Here is an 11,768-nt window from a genome sequence, read left to right on the forward strand (position 1 = left end):
TACGCCTTCTTTTCTCTTCTTCCATTCACTTCCAAATTATACACTGTTTCTTACCTATCATCCTCCTCTCTCACCATGTGACCGAACCTTAAATCAATGCAAACCACCATCTTTTCATCCGTTCTAATAGTAAGTTGAGAAAAATTCTCGATTATTTGTGCAGTTTCCGATATTCTTGCATATCTCAAATAAAGTTGATCCCCTTTCCTTCTACATCTTAACCACTTTGGCTTATCTGACTTCTTTCATAGCGATGAGTTTTAGGAGATATACAAATCTTGAAAATTATCAGTGCATATAGGCAAAGAATGATGATTTCCATATGCATGCTAACCATATTAATCAAACCAAAATTTATCACACATGTATTTTACGATGTAGAGATTAATCCATATGCACATAAATACGTGTCTCATATCCTCAACCCGAAGTAAATGTTTCAATAATATTACTAAGGACCTTAGCCCTGGGGAAATAGACCAAGACGAGCCCGCCCCAATAATCAGTTATGAAGCTCTGAAGGGAAAGGGAGACGAGCCTAGAGTGAAATTCGTGGCATCTCTCGGATTCTCGTCTTCCCAGAGATTAATTCTGGAAAAACCCGCGCCTTGGGTGTTGCTTAATTAAAGGTCCTTTCCTCGAGGCATAAGAGGAAATCTTAGTCAGACTTATTGCACAAGTAGCTTTTATCTTATTTATTGTTTGAATATTAAGATTTGCTAATCCTAACTCCTTTCCTGACCCTTCGTTCTTAATCTAGAACTCTGCCCCTGTAACTTCTGTCTTTCTTTGACTTCTCTCAATAATCCATTCACAAGATAATTAAACAACCATGGATGCATAACACATCCTCGTCTTATGGTCACTTTCACACCAAATGAGTCACTCTCATGACAAATGATTCACTTTCATCTTAACAACTAATTTTTCTCAACAAATTGCCCTTGTTATTATACATCCTCTACACCTAAACTGGTCTTCATCTGTTGTATCAAGAGATTTTTTTTTAGGTCTGTTTATGCCCCACATACCTATTTGCTATTACTCTAAAACTTAACAAACAAATGCTTTGTACAAACACCACGCTCCAGGACACAAAAGTTCCTGAAAATTATGCTAGTATTGCACCAGCCCCGTTTTTCTTTTTTTTTTTTTTTTGCCAATAGTGACTCTGCAGTAATTTTGGTGTGGGAAACATAATAAGATTATTTTCAGGAAAATTCTATGGTCAGTTTTTAAGATATGGAATACCGCTTTCTTTCAGTGAAAGATCCTGCTACTAGGTTACATCTCGGGAAAATGCCTCCGGGACTTTCTAGCGAGAAATGGTTATACCAGATGTGCATCGCATACAGAAATAAGTTATGAAGAATTGTGTTATACTGGCATCGTTGCTTGCTCCGCTAAATAAATTTCAACGATCTATAATATATTTGGGTGATGTGAACCGGTGACTTAAGACCAAATTCAGTAAATTGTGGATTACAGGCAAAGAGTCCGGGACGAAGACCTGTGCCTAATTTGGGCTCCGTTCAGCAGTAAAAGACAACAAGCTGTATTGAAATGTCGCTCCTTGCATAAAAATTAATTACGACGGCTGTGCTAAATTCACTCCAATTCTCATGTAAATCATGATGAACAATACTAAATTATAGCCTCTTGGACCTGTGAAAAACCGTGGGCTATAACGAATTTGTTTCTTGCAACACTAAATTCCGATGGGCTATACCAAACTTGCGTTCGTGTAGCAATCAAAGACGATGAATATACTGAATGCGCCTTCCAGATAATCGAGTGCAGTATTCAATATATGTTCGGCACTCCTATAATTTACTTAGCTATACCAAAGTTGCATTATTTCTTTCACTAAATTACGATAAGCTACTTCAAATCTACCTTCCACACACACACACACACACACAAATACGAAGGACTGGACTACATATGCACTTAATGCCCCAATAAATTATTTCGGGTTATAATAAATTTGCCTCCACTCTCCAGCAACAGATGACAAACTAAACTAAATCTGTGTCGCACTGACCCATCAAATACTTGAGCTGTCAAGCCCAAAACCATTGGGCCGGAAATGAATGGGCTTTGGGGAAACTATTTCTGTTATTCTAAAAGCCTCTAAAATCATTACCTCGAAATTAATGGACGTGTAAATGAATGCTTCTGCCAAAGTGAATTAACGTAATTGTTCAAAGCAGATAAAAGGATATTAAGAGGCTTTTTGGTTCCGTGGCTGGAAATGGTTTTGCAATACATTACAACTTTTAGCCGAGATGGGGTTGCGTGTGGTGGCTGTATATTGTTTTATTGAAAAATTATTTATACAGATTAATTACCTTTTTATCAAACTTCCTTATTATTTATTGAGGATGTAGCCTTGTTCTGTGCATCAACGGTTATTTTGATTTCATATTAATGAAACAAATCAGGTTTTGCATCTATGGTCTAATTTGTAGGAGTTGACGTTAAATATCCAAAGACGATATCATCATACCCAATGGGGATTGCAGAGCATGAGCTTCAGCCAGTCATGATTAATTTCCATGACATCGGCTGCCAGTACCTATCTTTAGCTCCCTTGCAATTCTTACTTACAATCACCTCTGATACCTTTCACATCATTCATAAAACAATTACTCATTTCATACCATATATAATCCTGAGCCTCTTTCCTGCAGTCCCATCAACACTCGGCGCCACTGAAGTTTTCAACCTCTTAATCGTTTCTTATTCTAAAATCACCAATTATCTCTTCAGTAAACCCCTCCAAACCTATATATATTCACACATATGTATGTATGTGTATATGTGTGTGTGTGTATATATATATATATATATATATATATATATATATATATATATATATATATATATATATATATATATATATAGGATGATGGACTGATGTTATGAAACATTGTTTCACTTTACAGCATTCTGTTATGAACTGCCACAAGTAATAAAATTCGTAGGACACGTTTTTAAATTTTTTCCCCGCAAAACTAACAACTGATTTTTGTGAGTGACCCCCCCCCAAAAAAAAAAAAGAAAATAAAATTGTGCCGTACCCTAACGTTAACCTTTAATTTGTGCTGTTCAGTGCGCGGGATACTTTGATTAACCTTTCCGAGCGTTTGAGTAAAAGCCAAAATACAACGGTTGACTTTGTCTGAAGAAGGGCCTAAACTTTTTCCCCTCACTTTTAAAGGAGATGCTTTTTCACAACACTTACAGAGGTGCCTGAAAGTCAAGATTGATGGACCTGAATTATTAATCAATTTAATTAACTAATGTCCTTCTAACTGGCGGGCCTGAATCTTGACCTCTCAAATTAACGGGTCCTGTGGCTACTTTGACTTTGGCAAATAAATTAGTACTTTTAATCAGGCATATTGAACCCATATGATAATCACCTCAAATACAAGACAGAACAGTATGGATATTGCTTTGTGTTCCCGAATGTATAATGTTGGACGCAGGAAATTTATAAGGTGATGATAGAGGATTTAAGAGCTTGTCCCTTACAGTAAATGGCCCACATGTGTTAGAGTGGTTTAACTTCGTACAAAAGTAGAAATATTTTCCTTCACTCGTATTATTTTCAATGGCTTAACAGACGATCTCGTTAAAGTATCGTTGCTTTGTTTTCTCTATAATTTGCCCTTTCGTTCTATAAGTAAATTGATTAGCATCATTGCTACATTCACTTCTATACTGACCATCATTCTGTTTCCTGTTTCTAAAATAAAATGCAGACATAAGCCCCATGAAAGTAAAATAGATGAAACAAATGTAAAATTAAAGGCTATTTCGGTAATTCCAATAGGCAGCAGCTGCTATGGCATGATATTGTTTTAATTTAAAGATGGACAAAATCTTGATGAAACAGGAATAACGATACTAATTGGGATAATGATAATCAGGATACGAGAATACTAATCAAACCTTCGCAGGACAAGAAATAAATCTATATAGTAACTAATACCATATACAAAGAAATGTATATATTCCATGATTTTCCTCCAGTATAACCCAATTTCAAGGTTGTTTTCGTAACGTTGTTTCAGTGAACTGGAAAAGTCGTTTTTAACGGCCGCTTAGAGCAAAGATAAAACGCATCATTTACCTTCCAATATCTGGCTTATTGAGCATATAAGTAGTGCTTATAAGTCATTCAAAAACACTTGAAACAAGGATATTGCTCCGTATGAGAGAGAGAGAGAGTACCCGATGACACAATTCTGTCAGCAAACGTAAGCGGATATGAAGATGAACTTTTCGAAGAAGAATATTCCCTCAATTTTTGTTAATGAAGTCAGGTTTTGACCGAAGCTCTGAAGTTAATCAAACGAGTAACTGATGATGGAGGCCACAGTCTTGTCAATAAAGAATGATGAAATTAGTTAATTGAGTCTTACCTCACCTGAACAACTGTGAGATGGCTGGTGCTCCATCTCCTCGGAGTCATCTCTCGGAGTGCTCAGCGTTCAGTGCTCAGACCTGCGAATGAGTGAAATAAGCGATTTATTACAGAAACAAATAAACAAGGCTCACTTCAGATAAGAGTAATTCGAGACTTATTTTTAATATGAATGTTCTAACTGTAAGGAAATAATGTCTGAATAATAATTACTGATGGCAGCAATTACAAGCCAATGTTCAACCTTCCATTGCTCCCTAAGGGCTCTTATACACGATACTTGGCCAAGTATGGTTTCGAAGCATGGCACCGAAGCTGTGCTCGGAAACTGTTCGTGTACTGTAGACAGAAACGCTGAACCACCTACTATACACTTCCTGGGCAGCTACGAGTGAGCTGAATATTTGCGTGCTTCGATACCATACCTCGACACTGCTCCGAAGCGGTCGCCAAAACCATACTTGCCCATGTATCGTGTATAAGAGCCCTAAGGTTTCTGATACATCGATCTTCAAGCTCTTATTAGTAATTCGAATATAAACACTTGCTTTCTAAGAGCCAGTCTGACTACAGGAAACCTGGATCAGGGAATTATCTCTAGATATGATCACATTAATTTTAGTGTTTTGTTAGACTTGGCTCACCATGAGACTAATATGCATACTTGATCTTAATACCAGTTTCTTGTTTATGGTGTTTTTGGTGGACCTAGAAAAATCTTGTCTTGTGTTCCGCAGGGAAGTGTATATATGTATTCTATACTCTTTTTAGTCACTTAAGAAACATGAAATAAGGTAGTATAGCTGGAGCAATAGGAAGATGTCTATACTCTCTTGATGCTTCTTCTTTCCTACAACTGAGTTTATGCATATATATATATATATATATATATATATATATATATATATATATATATATATATATATATATATATATACATATACACATACATGTATATATATAGAATATATATATATATATATATATATATATATATATATATATATATATATATATGTGTGTGTGTGTACGCGTGTGTATGCGTGCATATATATATACATACATAAACACATATATACTGTATATATCCCCTTTTCCTGATACTATTTAGCTCCCAAGAACTGCTTGGTTAGGAGGCTAAACGCCGTTAGAAATATGTCTTTATCGATTAGCCAAGCTTGCGTAGTGCCCTCATTCCGCGATTCACATACATGGATTGACTGTATCAACAATATCTGATATTAAACTTCGATTCTTACCTCTCTTTCGAAAGCTGTTTACCAATATACGCTTGCTTTTCTGGATATTCAGGTAAAAAATCTTGATAATAACTTTCACACCTCAGTCTTTAGAAAGCGTACTTTCACGGGTCTTATGTCTAAATTTCAATCAGCTACACCTTTGAAATATAAGATGATATTGATATTGACGCTAGTAACCAGAGTATATAAAATTTGTTCTAGCTTTTTGAATTTGCATGAGGAATTGGAATTTCTAAGGTCATTTTTAAAAAAACAATGGCTATCCGTTGAATTACGTAAACACATATATTGGTAAAGAGCTTTCGAAATTATATGTAAACAAACAATCCGAAACTACCGCTAATGTTACTTATTTACCTTTAACTTTCACTGGAACTCATAGTTACGATTTAAAAAAGCAATTAATTTCTATTTTCTCCATTGGTTACCCTCAGCTAGATATCAAAATATATTGCACTTTGCAAAATAAATTAGGTAATTTCTTTAAAATTAAAGACCCTATACCAGCAAGCGTCCAATCTGATCTATAAATGGCAGTGTGGTGGTTGTGATGCCACTTACGTTGGAAAAACTACCAGATCAGCTTCGATGAGATGGTTTGAACACCTAGGTAAGTCATATCGTACTGGCAATTATCTTTCAAGGCCTAGTTACAGTGCAATTAAAGAACACAGCGAGGAGACTGGTCATCCTTTACATATTGATGGTTTTTCTGTTTTAACCACTACTCAGTTTGCTACAGACCTCGACATTTTAGAAGTTCTATACACCATCAAGATAAAGCCTTCTTTGGCTAGAAATGTGGCTGTAACCTCACTTTTGTGTTTTTAGTCTGCGTTTTACTGGTATTGTATATTAATTAGTATGTTTGTTATGCCTTTGTACCTTCCGTTTTGTGACTTAAATTTTTAAATTTTTTGTATTTTGCTTTATTTTATTTTATTCTTTATTTATTTTGATTAGCCACCTTTTAAACGTATTCTTATTTTCATAGTAATTTTACTGTATTATTTTGAATTTTATTATAAGAATTGTAATGTTGTCATTTTAATTTTGTAGGTTGATAACGAGTGAGAGTACTGCTCGAAACATGTCCCAATAAAGTTGTGTAAAATGCTGTTTCGGGTTTTGGCCTTGGTGTCCTTACTGATATTTATATATATATATACTCATTTATTTATTCATTTATCCATATGCATATATATAAATAAATAAATAAATATATATATATATATATAAAGGCATACAGCGGGGTCCACAAAACACATCAAAAAAGGCCATAATTTATTTATGAGACGTTTCGCACATGTACTATGTGCATCTTCAATCCGCTTCTCCTCTTTATCTAGCATAACTGAAGTCGTAGGGTGGGGTCAGGTCTTGGTCATTCGTTCTTCTCCTCCTCCTTTGAATGGTTTGTTCAGCACTGGTTTCTTTTTACTGTATACCTTTCAAGTTTTATTAATTTTAATTTTTGTAAATAATTTTTTCCTTTTAACTTTATCTTTTAAAATAGTTTTTTGTAAATTTTAACGAAATTTGTTATATTTGCAGATTGAAGATGCACATAGTACATGTGCGAAACGTCTCATAAATAAATTATGGCCTTTTTGATGTGTTTTGTGGACCCCCTGCTGTATGCCTTCATATATCTTCGCCTGAATCCTTATATATATATATATATATATATATATATATATATATATATATATATATATATATATATATATATATATATATATATATGTATATATATATACACAAATATAGATATGCTGTATATGTATATATATATATATATATATATATATATATATATATATATATATATATATATTATGTTACATAACAGATCAACACTTGTTTTGGAAGTGTACGTAGCGTGATCTTAGCGATCTAACTTCAGGAAAAAGACGTAAAAAGGTTCGACCCTGATCTCACTCTGCACTTTCCCCCTCTCTCTCTCTCTCTCTCTCTCTCTCTCTCTCTCTCTCTCTCTCTCTCTCTCTCTCATCTCATCGTTTACCAAGCTCATCCACCCTGACCTCACTCATTCTCTCAAAGCAACTAAATGGACCATCTAAAGGAAACACAGTATTTCCTACAAAAATAGGTTTATTATTCAAACAACCCAACAAGAAATGAATAAAACAAAGCAAAGATTAAAATGCATAATAAATGAATTATCGAGTCAGATAACTAAACTCTGAATTGCGAAGCACTTCTGACTAAAGAAGTCTCATTATGGCTAATAGCCTGGAAATACACAAAATCTCACATACTCCCAAATCAACAACTAAATGTCAAGTCAAAAAACACAAAAAAGTCTACCACATAAAGAGACTGACATTGAAAATGACTTGCATATGTCCTCTTTATCAAACCACCCAGCTATTTCCACAAGTCCACCATGTTATTCCCACAAGTCCACAGACATCTGTCGAAAGAATTAAATATGATAGAAAACTCCCAAAAATACATGAAATACAAAACACAATCATGGAAAGTGTAAAATGCATAGCCAAGATATGGCAAACGTAACATAACAAAATAATAATATAAAAGAGGTATGAATATTCATATTAAATTTCCCACACCAGTTCATAAGTTCATAATGATTAGAAAGTCATGATAAAAATCACAAGTTCAATTTTCTCCCATAAAAACAGAGATTTGAGACTCTACCTTATCTGCCGATTTTCAAAGCCTGGAACCACTTCAAAGTTATGACTGTATAGCTGCAGTTCTATCACGTTAATGAACGATCAAACTCACTTTTAAGGCAGATTTTGGCATAATCTAGATCAAAGTAACGCACGTACTCACGAATATACATAGCGCTTCGGAGATCACCTGATCTCCAATATTGCTGAGCTTCTCGCGCAAAGAGCTGAAGGAATCAAACTATGCACTGTTTCAGCAATCTCGCATCGAATCTCTCGACCCAGTTCGCTCTCACTCCGAACCTTCCACGATAACATCTTAAAGCATTGAAGCTATGAAATGCATATATGTGTCCTTTAAATATATATATATATATATATACACATATACGTATACACATAGATATAGATATGCATATATAATATATACATATGTATGTACACTCGGAAACCACAATCTCCGACCCACCTAGGTAGTGCTCCGAGTTTAGGAGCGGGGCCTTTCGGACGGGGTTCGGGCATCGCTAATTCACAGTGAAACACACTCGAACACCTTTTGAACTCTTCCGGATTTTGGTTTGGGTGTTTTTTTTTTTTTTTTTTTGCTTTGTTTTTTAAATGAGTTTGCTGCATATAATGCAAAGCAGTCATTGTGTGATTATATAGACAACACTGTGTTGAATTCTACAACCTGTAAAATATCGAAACGAAGAAAAAATGCCGAAACTGCCGAGTTGTAGTTAGGTCAGTGGGGAGGGGGAGGGAAAGGTAAAATTTGTGTGTTGTGTGTGTGCGTGGAAATTACAATTTGAAGTAGCGTCACACAAGTGGACGAATCACAGCGCTAACCAAGTAAACGTAATGAGTAGAAGCAGGAGCAGGACTTCCCTCATCTAGGTTTAAACGTCTCCTGGAAAGGTAGTGTGCTTTGTCGACATGTCATTCTCTCTCTCTCTCTCTCTCTCTCTCTCTCTCTCTCTCTCTCTCTCTCTCTCTCTCTCTCGTACTATCCCCTTAACAAATCCTCATGATATCATTGTAAGAGTGACTGTATAGTTTAATGGATTCCCTGTATTTATATGCTGTTTCATAAATCTCATTATCGTGTTATTATTACAGATATGGAAGTTCAGCCACAACGTCGTGAAAGGCCACCGAGGGCTAGAGCCAATCGACCTGAAGTGATAACAGAGCGAGGCAGGATTATTGGCTATCACGAGGCAGGGAAAGGCATACGGGAAATAAGTCGCCTTATGGGTATCTCCAGAGATAAGGTTAGGCGTTGGCTGAGAAGACATGAGGAGGAGGGTCACGTGCTCACCAGGTCCAGATCAGGAGGGCCAAGAGTTACCACACCTGAGGAGGATGGCCGCATACAAAGAGAATCAGAGAGAGCACCACTCAAAACTGCAGTAAGCATAACAAGGGACGCACAAGTTCAGTGTCACCCAGTAACAACAAGGAGGCGATTGCGGGAGACTGGACGACATTGTTTCATCCCTGCACGGAAGGAAACCTTAACTGCTGGCCACAGAGAAGCCCGCCAAAGGTTTGCCGAGGCGTATGCGGATGTGGGACTCGAGTTTTGGAGGCGTGTCATTTTCACCGACGAGAAAAGTTTCACGTCTGTCGCAGCAGTCGGTCGACAGTGTTGGCGAATCCGCAACACTAGATACTCTCCGACACACATCCAAGAAATATCAAGGAGCGGTCGTGTGACAACCTGTATGCATGGATGGATGTGGTGGGGAGGTGTTGGTGAACTTACTAACATTGAAGGATATATGACAGCACAACAGTATATCAATATTCTCGAGACATCCTTGTTACCATCGGTGCGGGCATATGCCATCCTGGAAACAGAGCCGATACATCTAGTGCAAGACTGCAGTCTAATCCACGCTAGTCGGGCAGTCATGCTTTGGTTTGAGACTCGTCCAGAAATTATACTATTGAACTGGCCCCCTAAAGGAGCCGATTGTAATCCCATAGAGAATCTATGGGCGCATATGGTTCAGGAATGGAATGTAGAGGAGAAAACCAGGGAAGCAGTGAGGAGACACGCACATTCTGTGTGGGAGGGTATCAGAAACCGGGCGAACATTTGCAGCAATCTGGTAGATTCCATGCCTGACAGGCTGCAAGCAATTATAGCAGCAAATGGAGGTTGGACAAAGTATTAACCTATGGCTGAGTCGAGGTGGTTTTAGTGGGAATTCAACGAGGGTTGAGGGTTGGGAGGGAAGGATTGGGTGGAGGGGAGGCGAGCGATTGGCAGGTTGTTGCAAGACTCGACATTTGTTAATGTTGGACTTTTTCCTAAAAAAAAAAAAAAAAAAAAAAAAAAATTATTTGTGCGTAAGCACAAAATTTCTTCCCTGAAATTGTCACATTGATCATTTGTTTTACACTAAATCAAATTGTGTTGATTTGAAAATATCTAAATAAAATATTTGTTTTTGTTGATATGATCTTTTCGTTTTATTCTTTCATCTTTGCTCAGGTTACCATTACTCAAAACATGATTCGAAGCAAGCAAGCTTACCATTGGGTTCGCAAAATGATGTTCGCATGGTATAGAAAACTGTTGCGCTGATTCCGCATTCTTGAATCGGTTACAGTGTATGAGAATAAAGGTTTTAATTGTTATCACTATTTTCTATTACAGGTATTACAAAATTCCGCTACTCCGCTACTATCTTGTATCTTGTATTATAAGTAAAAAGTTATGCATGAAAAGTATTTGTCCCCAAGGTTGACTTCAGTATTAGTTGTATGGATAATATAACATGAAAAGTATTTGTCCCCAAGGTTGACTTCAGTATTAGTTGTATGGATAATATAACATAACATGAAAAGTATTTGTCCCCAAGGTTGACTTCAGTATTAGTTGAATGGATAATATAACATAACATGAAAAGTATTTGTCCCCAAGGTTGACTTCAGTATTAGTTGTATGGATAATATAACATAACATGAAAAGTATTTGTCCCCAAGGTTGACTTCAGTATTAGTTGTATGGATAATATAACATAACATGAAAAGTATTTGTCCCCAAGGTTGACTTCAGTATTAGTTGTATGGATATTATAACATAACATGAAAAGTATTTGTCCTGGTTGACTTCAGTATTAGTTGTATGGATAATATAACATAACATGAAAAGTATTTGTCCCCAAGGTTGACTTCAGTATTAGTTGTATGGATAATATAACATAACATGAAAAGTATTTGTCCCAAGGTTGACTTCAGTATTAGTTGTATGGATAATATAACATAACATGAAAAAGTATTTGTCCCCAAGGTTGACTTCAGTATTAGTTGTATGGATAATATAACATAACATGAAAAGTATTTGTCCCCAAGGTTGACTTCAGTATTAGTTGTATGGATAATATAACATAACAT

The 11,768-nt window shown here is 36.0% G+C and overlaps 1 pseudogene; it reads left to right on the forward strand.

Moving 5' to 3' along the window:
- The first annotated feature begins 8,966 nt into the window (after positions 1 to 8,966).
- LOC136841500 (uncharacterized) lies at positions 8,967 to 11,202 on the forward strand (annotated as a pseudogene).
- The last annotated feature ends 566 nt before the right edge of the window (positions 11,203 to 11,768 follow it).

Source organism: Macrobrachium rosenbergii, chromosome 1, assembly GCF_040412425.1.
Source record: "Macrobrachium rosenbergii isolate ZJJX-2024 chromosome 1, ASM4041242v1, whole genome shotgun sequence".
Taxonomy (NCBI): Eukaryota; Metazoa; Arthropoda; class Malacostraca; order Decapoda; family Palaemonidae; genus Macrobrachium; species Macrobrachium rosenbergii.